The sequence below is a fragment of the Kogia breviceps genome, chromosome 9, assembly GCF_026419965.1.
Source record: "Kogia breviceps isolate mKogBre1 chromosome 9, mKogBre1 haplotype 1, whole genome shotgun sequence".
Classification (NCBI taxonomy): Eukaryota; Metazoa; Chordata; class Mammalia; order Artiodactyla; family Physeteridae; genus Kogia; species Kogia breviceps.
The window spans coordinates 100,371,709-100,380,720 of record NC_081318.1 but is presented as its reverse complement, the minus strand read 5'-3'; the positions used below and the strand labels follow the sequence as shown (position 1 = coordinate 100,380,720).

At 38.9% G+C, this 9,012-nt stretch overlaps 1 protein-coding gene across 1 annotated transcript in view; it reads right to left on the bottom strand.

Annotated features, from left to right (window-relative positions):
• Positions 1-4,030: 4,030 nt before the first annotated feature.
• Positions 4,031-9,012, bottom strand: part of YAE1 (YAE1 maturation factor of ABCE1) — a 27,329-nt gene continuing 22,347 nt past the window's right edge. Inside the window, exon 4 of the mRNA XM_067042875.1 lies at positions 4,031-4,322. The gene's annotated coding sequence lies outside the window, so the exon portion shown is untranslated. The remainder of the gene's footprint in view (positions 4,323-9,012) is intronic.

Here is a 9,012-nt window from a genome sequence, read left to right as displayed (position 1 = left end):
CTCTGGATGTTATAACTGGATGGATTGCCTGGAACTGCTATAGCCACTTTGCTATCAGCTGAAAATGTCAGAGTGAAGACATCGAAAGAACCTGAGACCTTGATACTACCCAACCCCTTCTCCAAGTTTTCTGCCCTTCCTCTGTAACTTCCTATTATACAAGATAATGAAGTCCCTTATTGTTTAAGTCAAACGGAACCAGGGTTTTCTGGTACTTGCGGCCAAAGTCATCTTAATTGACAAATTCTGTCCCTGAACATTTCAAAGACTGAGTTAACCTTCAACTCACAATTGGTGGGAAATCCAATATCCTCCCAATATTTCTTTGAATTTCCTTGGGTTGACATGCTCCAAGTCCAACTTCTTGATTCTACTGAACTCTTGCTCTCTCATCTCATACCCTTTGGCGAAGTGTTTCCTTACGCAGCCATGGAGCATGACTTCTTTTCCTCAATATAAAAAAAAAAAAAAATCCACTCACATTAAACACACAGAGTTGTGTGTGTGTGTGTGTGTGTGTGTGTGTGTGTGTGTGCATGTCAAACTTTATTGAAGGTTTAGGGTAAGGGAATAGAGTTTACATCACTCCAGTAAAACATCTTAAAGTGGATTATTAGACATTCTTGTTTTTAAACATCCTCAGCAATTCTATCTATTGGAATTTTTCATTGGTTGCCTTCCATAGTCACTAGTCTCTGGTTTCATTCTTCAGGCTAATCTCTTCAGGAAGAAGCACTTCATCACAATCCTCAGACCTTGTTTTCAAATCAGTTTAGTTTTCCACCTACTTAGGGGCTCCAGTTTACTTTTGCATATCAAAACTCAGTACATGCACTGCTAAGTTAAGAGCCGTCTATCTACTCTGGGTCTTACTTTTGAGGGGCGTAGAAAAATTGGCAGATACTTAAAAATTTCAGTCTCTCCATTCTTCCTCTTCTACCAGACTTTGCAAAAGGAAGGAAACAACATAGTGAGTAATTTCCCCACTGATATGGATTCTGCTACCCCACCTTAGACGAAAGAAGCAGCTGTAGTCACTCTGAGTTTTAAATAACATTTTCTTTCCTGTGATACACAGGAATGCTAATATAAGAGTAATTGTGCTAGAATATTTGCAAAGTGAACCCTCTTAGACACTTTGGATTTTTTTGTGTGTTGCCAAAGAGCTCTGCAACTTGGAAATTCCTCATTTCACTGGTTTTTACTCGTGGTAAAACTTTGAATAAAATCAAATTCTACTTTTAAAACATCTCAGAAATGTATTGTCTAATGAGCTATGCAAGTCTCTTAGGTATCAAAGAAGCCACACTGTGTCACTGTTTTTGCTTCAGTGGTCCATTGGCTGTACTGGGCTGGAGCGTGATGTCTTTCTGGCATCAGCAGATTGATGAATTTTCAGGGAGAGGCTATAAAGGCGTAGTCAGTGCTAAATTCAATTGTGCATCTTTAACCAGATATTCTTTCAGTTTTCTTATGTCTTTTCTGACTGGCTGTCTCTTTGAGTGCCTCTAGTCTGCTCCCCAAAAGGATGGAGGAGGCAAACATGATCCCAGGACAATTACTACTCCATAAAAATTCCTGTTAATTACTCCTCTGTGGTTCAGTTTTCAAAGGAAATCTGTTCTCTTAATCCATTCATTTTTTTCCTTCATTCCTTCATTTAATATTTACTGTCTTCTATGTGTAGCTAGTTCCTGGGTACTCTTCATCATTACTCTCCTTGAAGCTAGAATATTCATGAAAATACTTCAAACTCTTCTCATTTCACATCAATGTCAAATATAATGCTCCACCTAAGTGCCTGCTTAATTTAAATGAGATTCAATGCCACAAAGACCAGCTAAGTCAAGGAGCTGGACTGTTCTTGATAGTTTATTGTTACACTTATTGTCAGTTATCCTTGAGAATTCAAAAGAAATACTACTATAAGCAGAAGATTTGTTTACCAGTGTTCTTGGCCCTATAAACCTTTTATAGTGTTTTTGTAAAAATCTTCAAGGTGATTACAGAACTTCAACTTAAGTAATATTAGACAATGAGAATTATTCTTTTGCTGATCTCAGCCTGCTTACTGCACTACCAACTAAGCTGTAATGTCAGGAATTAAACATGCTCCTGGCTTAGAAATTAGTAATATGATGCTGTTTCCAAAAAACTGACTTAGATAACTTTTCAGAACTATGCCTACCCAAAAAGCTATTTCATTTTGCCCTTGATTATGTTTGGTTTGAATAGTGTTTGCTTATACTAACTAAAGTCTCTCGTTCAGAATGGATTCAAACCATGAAAAACTCTACTTATTAGTATATATGGTTATTTTCAAGATGATGATGCAACTAACTTATTGAATTTGTTTCCTGAGGCTACTGTAACAAAATACCATAAACTGAGTGGCTCAAACAATGAAAATTTGTTGTCTCATACTTCTGGAGGCTACAAGTCCAAGTTCAAGGTGCTGGCAGGGTTGGTTTTTCTGAGGGTCTGTCAGAAAGAATCTGTTCTAGGCCTCTCCCCTAGCTTCTGGTGGTTTGCTGGCAATCTTTGGCCTTCTTTGGCTTATAGATATATCACTCCAGTATCTGCCTTCATCTTCACATGGTGTTCTCCCTAGTGTATGTCTGTCCCCACATTCAGTAATACTGGATTAGGGTCCTACCCTTCTCTGGTGTGACCTCATCTTTAAACAATTTATTTTTATTTTTTATTGAGGTATAGTTGATTTACAATGTTATGTTAGTTTCTGGTGTACAGCAAAATAATTTGGTTATCAATCTATCTATCTATCTATCTGTTATTTATCTATCTATCTATCTATAGAGATAGATATAGGTAGATATTCTTTTTCAAATTATTTTCCATTATGGCTTATTACAGGATACTGAATATAGTTTCCTGTGCTATACAGTAGGACCTTGTTGTTTATTTTATATATAGTAGTTTGTATCTGCTAATCCCAAACTCCTAATTTATCCTTCCCCCCTTTCCCCTTTGGTAACCATGAGTCTGTTTTCTATGTCTGTGAGTCTGTTTCTGTTTTGTGAATAAGTTCATTTGTGTCGTATTTTAGATTCCACAAATAAGTGACATCATATGGTATTTGTCTTTCTCTTTCTGACTTACTTCACTTAGCATGATATTCTCTAGGTCCATCCATGTTGCTTCAAATGCATTATTCCACTCTTTTTTATGGCTGAGTAGTATTCCATTGTATATATGTACCACATCTTCTTTATCCATTCATCTGTTGACGGACATTTAGGTTGTTTCCATGTGGTATGACCTCATCTTAACTACATCTGCACCAATCTTATTTCCAAACAATGTCACATTCTGAAGTACAGGGGGTTAGGACGTCAACACATGCACCTGGGATGTACACAATTCAACTTGTAACACTTGTAATTAAAATTATGTTTTGTAATAAATATTCTTCCATTCCTTCAACAAATGTTTATAGTCTATGTGCCAAACACTGTGCTAGGCACTGTGAATATGAAAATAAGTAAGACACAGTTGTTATCCTCAAGAAAGTTCCGTTCATGGATTCATGTCTCTTCCTCTATAGCTTTTTCACTTTCAAGGAAATGAAATAAAAGGTATTATAAATAATTAAACACCATATGGCAGATAGTTAAAAACACTAATAATGACCAATATTTATTGAATTCTACAAAACATCATCATGCAAATTATCTCATTTAATCCTTAAAACAACACTACAAGGTAGGAACTATTATTATCACTTCTATTTACTGATGAGGAAACTCAAGCTCTGAGAAGCCTATCAAATGGCAGAGTCAGGATTTAAACCTAAATGGTCTGGCAACTGAGCTGGATTCCTCATCTATATAATTTTTACATTATACATCTCTTTTTTTTTTTTTTAATTTTTGGCCATGCCATGGGGCATGTGGGATTTTAGCTCCCCCACCAGGGATTGAACCTGTGCCCCCTGCAGTGGAAGTGTGGAGTCTTAACCATTGGACCACCAGGGAAGTCCCTATACATCTTCTAATGGTGGGAAGAATTGAAAGAATGTCCCTCTTTGTTTTTCAACAGTGATGTAAAGTAATACCTGTGGTCAATCCCAGGGTAGAGTTATAATTCCATTTTCTTTGCTGCTTTCTTTTTTACTGGCCAACATTCACAAGCCCACTTGTTTCTTCTGTCGGCATTGCTTCCTCTGTATCTCACATCTCCTTTCCTTCTCCTTTCCTTAGAGGGCTTTCCCTTCTATCCAGAAACTGAATTTCCACCAGAGAATATGCTAATTCCAGGTTCTTTACTGGGAAATTGAGTGGAAAGGGAGTTTGTCTATTATTCTAGGACAAAGAACAGAAAACATTTCACCTTTTAGAGATTAACTTTTTGGACAGTGGAGGGGTGGGGTTAAGTTTTTTCCAGAAGAGAAAACAATCCTATATTCCAACCATATCTATTAACCCACCCATCCCCCATCACAACCCCAGCATCCAATGCTGCTGATGACACCGGTTTCCCATTGACATGTGACAGTAGATAAGGGTTTGCTGGCTGATCAGAGGTACATTTTTTCAAAGGGTATCTAGACTAAATTTTTATAATATACATTTCTAAAGACTTTAATAGGATCCTTTCTACTGTGAAGAAGCCACAGTTCAAAAGTGACTCCATTTTAGTGACAAGCCTTGCGTTTCCCATCTGTTAAATAATGGCAAATGGCACAGTTACCATGAGTTATCCCAGAAATATCTTTTAAGAATCTACATACAAATTGTCATTGGAAGCACAAACTGAAAGAAGGTAAATGCCAGTGATGTAGAATCAGATTTGTTACTAAAATCTTTCTCTTGAAATTTTTACAGACATGGCCTGTTTGTTTAACACAATGTTAATATTCCTGCATGAGCTGTGTCTTGGGCACCATCATTCACTTATTCAACAAACACGTATCGAGTATCTATTTTATTTCAAGCGCTGACCTAAGTAAGGGCCAAGGATACAAAGTGAAATGAGAGATAGGGCATGTCTCCAGGAGCAGACTGTCTGAAGGGGGAGACAGTAAGTATGTGAGCCATTTCAATACAATGTGGTAAATTATAGGGTCCAAGTGTGCACAGGGAGCATATAAGTCACAACCCAAGCCAAGTTGTGAGGTCAGGAAAGCAGTCCAGGAGATGGAAACATTGAAGCTACTGCATGAGTAATAACTATTGTTAGGAATGACTTACGGATTGCTGCAGCTGGTAAGATTTTGTTTTGTCAGCTCCTAAATAGTCCGAGTAAAAAGTGCCTCTCTTTTGCAAACTCTGAAAGCAATATCAGGGGCTTCCCTGGTGGCGCAGTGGGTGAGAATCCCCCTGCCGTTGCAGGGGACGTGGGTTCGTGCCCTTGTCCGGGAAGATCCCACATGCCGCGGAGCGGCTGGGCCCGTGAGCCATGGGCGCTGAGCCTGCGCGTCCGGAGCCCGTGCTCCGCAACGGGAGAGGCCACAACAGTGAGAGGCCCGCGTACAAAAAATAAAAAATAAAAGCAATATCATTTTGGTGATGGAGAATTTAGCCATGTGCGACTGCCTTTGTCTTTTCTAGCTCAACTATTAAGGCCAGACATCGAGAAAAAGATGTAGTCAATGGAGAAAATTAACAACCGGGCAGGAACATAGCTGCTTGAGTTAGAGAAAGAAATATGCCATATATAGACTTGACCAGAAAAAAACAGGTGATTCCTTGTTATCTCAGGGGGACTTGATGCAAGGCAGTTTCCAAATGAGTTCCTTGAGTACTGAATTTCTGTTCTTTCCATCTTTAAAGCCTATCATTCCAGGCTTGAATTGTCCCGTGTATCTGTTTATTGCTACCACAGAACAGCTTTCAGTAGGTCTGAGGATGTCTCCAAAAATTGTACTTGGGAGTAGGAGGTGAGGGCACCATTTCACTCTTAATCCGTAATATAGTAGTAGTTACTGAGAAAGTTGTTTAGGAACTATTTATTCAGATATTATTCATTCTTAAATATTTATAATATGGTATATAAATTATATATTAATAAAGCTGTTTTTAAAAAGACTTTTTTTTTTTTGCGGTACGCGGGCCTCTCACTGTTGTGGTCTCTCCCGTTGCGGAGCACAGGCTCCGGACGCGCAGGCCCAGCGGCCATGGCTCACGGGCCCAGCCGCTCCGCGGCATGTTGGATCTTCCCGGACCGGGGCACGAACCCGTGTCCCCTGCATCGGCAGGCGAACTCTCAAACACTGCGCCACCAGGGAAGCCCCCTAAAAAGACATTTATGGTGTTCTCCAATGTCTTTTCCCCACCGAGACCAGCATAGTTTGGCACATAAAGGTTTCTTGCATTTAGCTGACCGTGTGGCCTGGCTGTGCCCCTCTGTGGTGCTCTCCATCTCCTATGGAACATCGCCCAGGGTGATAATCCTTCCTCCTTTCATGGTTGTGCCACTGGATGTGAACTTAAATCCCCTTTATTCAGAAATTTCCTGTGCAACCCTCCAGAAACATTCTATATAAATATCCTCGTCAATAAAAAGAAAATAATTGAATGGAATGCTTGGAAATGTTCCAAGGTACTTCCTCAACCTTAGGAAAAAAATCCCCAGTCTATAATGTTTCTACTCACTCATCCCCAAGAATAGAAGTGGAAGGGTAAGTCAGGACAAGTAGCAGTCCTTATTAGCAGGGAGATTCTGGAGAAAAAGTAACTTGACAGCTCCTTTTCAACAGAGAAATGAGATAGGAGCACCAGAAGAGGAGAAGGGAGACAGTCCTTTTTCTTTCTTTCTTAAAAAATATTTATTTATTTATTTATTATTTATTTTGGCTGCACCAGGTCTTAGTTGCAGCACACAGGATCTCAGTTGCGGCATGCATGCGGGATCTAGTTCCCCGACCACCAGTCAAACCCGGGCCCCCTGCATTGGGAGCGTGGAGTCTTACCCACTGGACCACCAGGGAAGTCCCAAGGCAGTCCACTTTCTAAAAAGTTTATCTCTAAAAGATAAAAAACATTCAAAACATGTTTTGATGGGGAGCAACAGGGATGGTATAAATAAGTACAATACAGATATCTAGATATGGAGCAGATTTTTCTTGGTTAAAGAAAAAATGAGGTTCCACTTCCATTAATGGTGAGTAGCTTGTATCAGACCAACCATCCCATAGGTAACACTTATAAAGTCTGGACAAAATATAAGAAAACAACTATTGGAAGGCATTGAAAAGTGACCAAAGCAGGCAGAAATTGGAGGGTAATCAACACTTGGAAGAAAGGAAGGATGTTGGGTGAGTTTTCCATTTTTTTTTTATAACCCTTTACAAGAGGGCAGGCTCCAGGCATCATCATATAGGAAGCTAAGGCTCAGGAATTTGTAACCTTACAAATAAGCATTCAGAGTGAATACTTAGAGCAACCACAGCTGAAAATGTGAAGGAGAATATTACAGAAAAGAGAGAGCCATAAAGAGACCCCCAATTTAGGAGTATAAACTCTGCCTGAAATTCTGGCTCAACCTTGTACTATGTATGTGCAGGGCAGAATCCAAGAAACCTATATACAGCTAAAAGAACTGAACAGATTTTTCAGCTGCTGCCCAACATGGAGAGACAGAGTTTGGAGGTTGAGTTCTACCAAATTAATCGTCAACTAAAACAAAAATCAATATTCTTAAGAAGAACAAAACAGAGTTTAGAGTCTCTGCAATGTATTTAATTCACAATGTCCAGGATACAGTCCAAAATTACTATATAAAAGAAGAACCAGGAAAATGTGACCAGTGCTCAAAGGAAAAGACAATCAAGAGATCAATCCCAGGATACCTCACATGTTGTAATTAGCCAACACGGATTTTAAGGCAATTATTATGATTATACTTAAGAATGTAAAAGAAAATTTAATTTTAATGGGTGAATATATAGGACATATCAGCAGAGAATCAGAAATTAAAAAGAAATAACCAAGTGAAAATTCTAGACCTAGATATTAAAATATCTGATATAAAAAATTTGACCAGATGGGCTTAACTGCAGATGGAGATGGCAGAAGAATTAGTACCCTTAAAGATAGGTCAGTTGAAGTTGTCCAACTGTAGAAAGCCTGGGGAAAAAAATGAGCAGAGCCGCAATGCCTTTTTGCACAATATTAAGAGGTCTAACATTATAATTGGAGTCCCATAAAGGGGGAGGGGGGGAGAGAGAGAGAGAGAGAGAGAGAGAGAGAGAGAGAGAAGGAGGGAGGGAGGGAGGGAGGGAGGGAGAGAGAGAGAGAGAGAGAGAGAGAGAGAGAGAGAGAGAGAGAGAGAGAGAGAGAGAGAGAGAGGGAGAGAGAGAGAATAAGTGACCAAAAATTTGAAGAATCAATGGCCAAAGTGTTTCAAAATTTGGTGAAATATCTAAGATACTCGGCAAACACCAAGAAGGGTAAGTACAAAGAGAACCACATGTAGACACATCATACTCAAACTACTGAAATTCAAAATTAAAGACAATGTATTTAAAGCAGCCAGAGAAAAACAGTACATTGTGAATGGGGCAGCAATGATACATAATTGACAGCTGACTTCTTATCAGAAGCCAGAAGGCAACGGAATGGCATATTTAAAGGGCTGAAAGAAAGAAAACACTAGAACTTTATACCTAGGAAAAGTATCTAAAATTTTACATCGAGCAAAAATACCCTTCAAGAATGAAAGGGAAATAAAGGCATTTTAATATAAATGAAAACTAAGAGAATTCATTGCCAGCAGACCAGCACTACAAAAAATGCTAAAGAAATATTTAGTACTATGTAGCAAACAGTAGCCTTCATGTTTTATGCAGTAGTTTGTGCTTGCCAAAAAGCTGAACTTGGAAAGAAGTTTCAGTTGAAGTAGTTTATTTGGTAATGTTCTGTGCTGAATTGTGTGTCTCCTGCCAAATTTGTATGTTGAAGTCCTAATCCCCAGCTCTTCAGAATGTAATCTGCGTGGAGATAAGGGCTTTAAAGTGTTGGTTAAGTTAAAATGAGGTCTTTATGGTGGGCT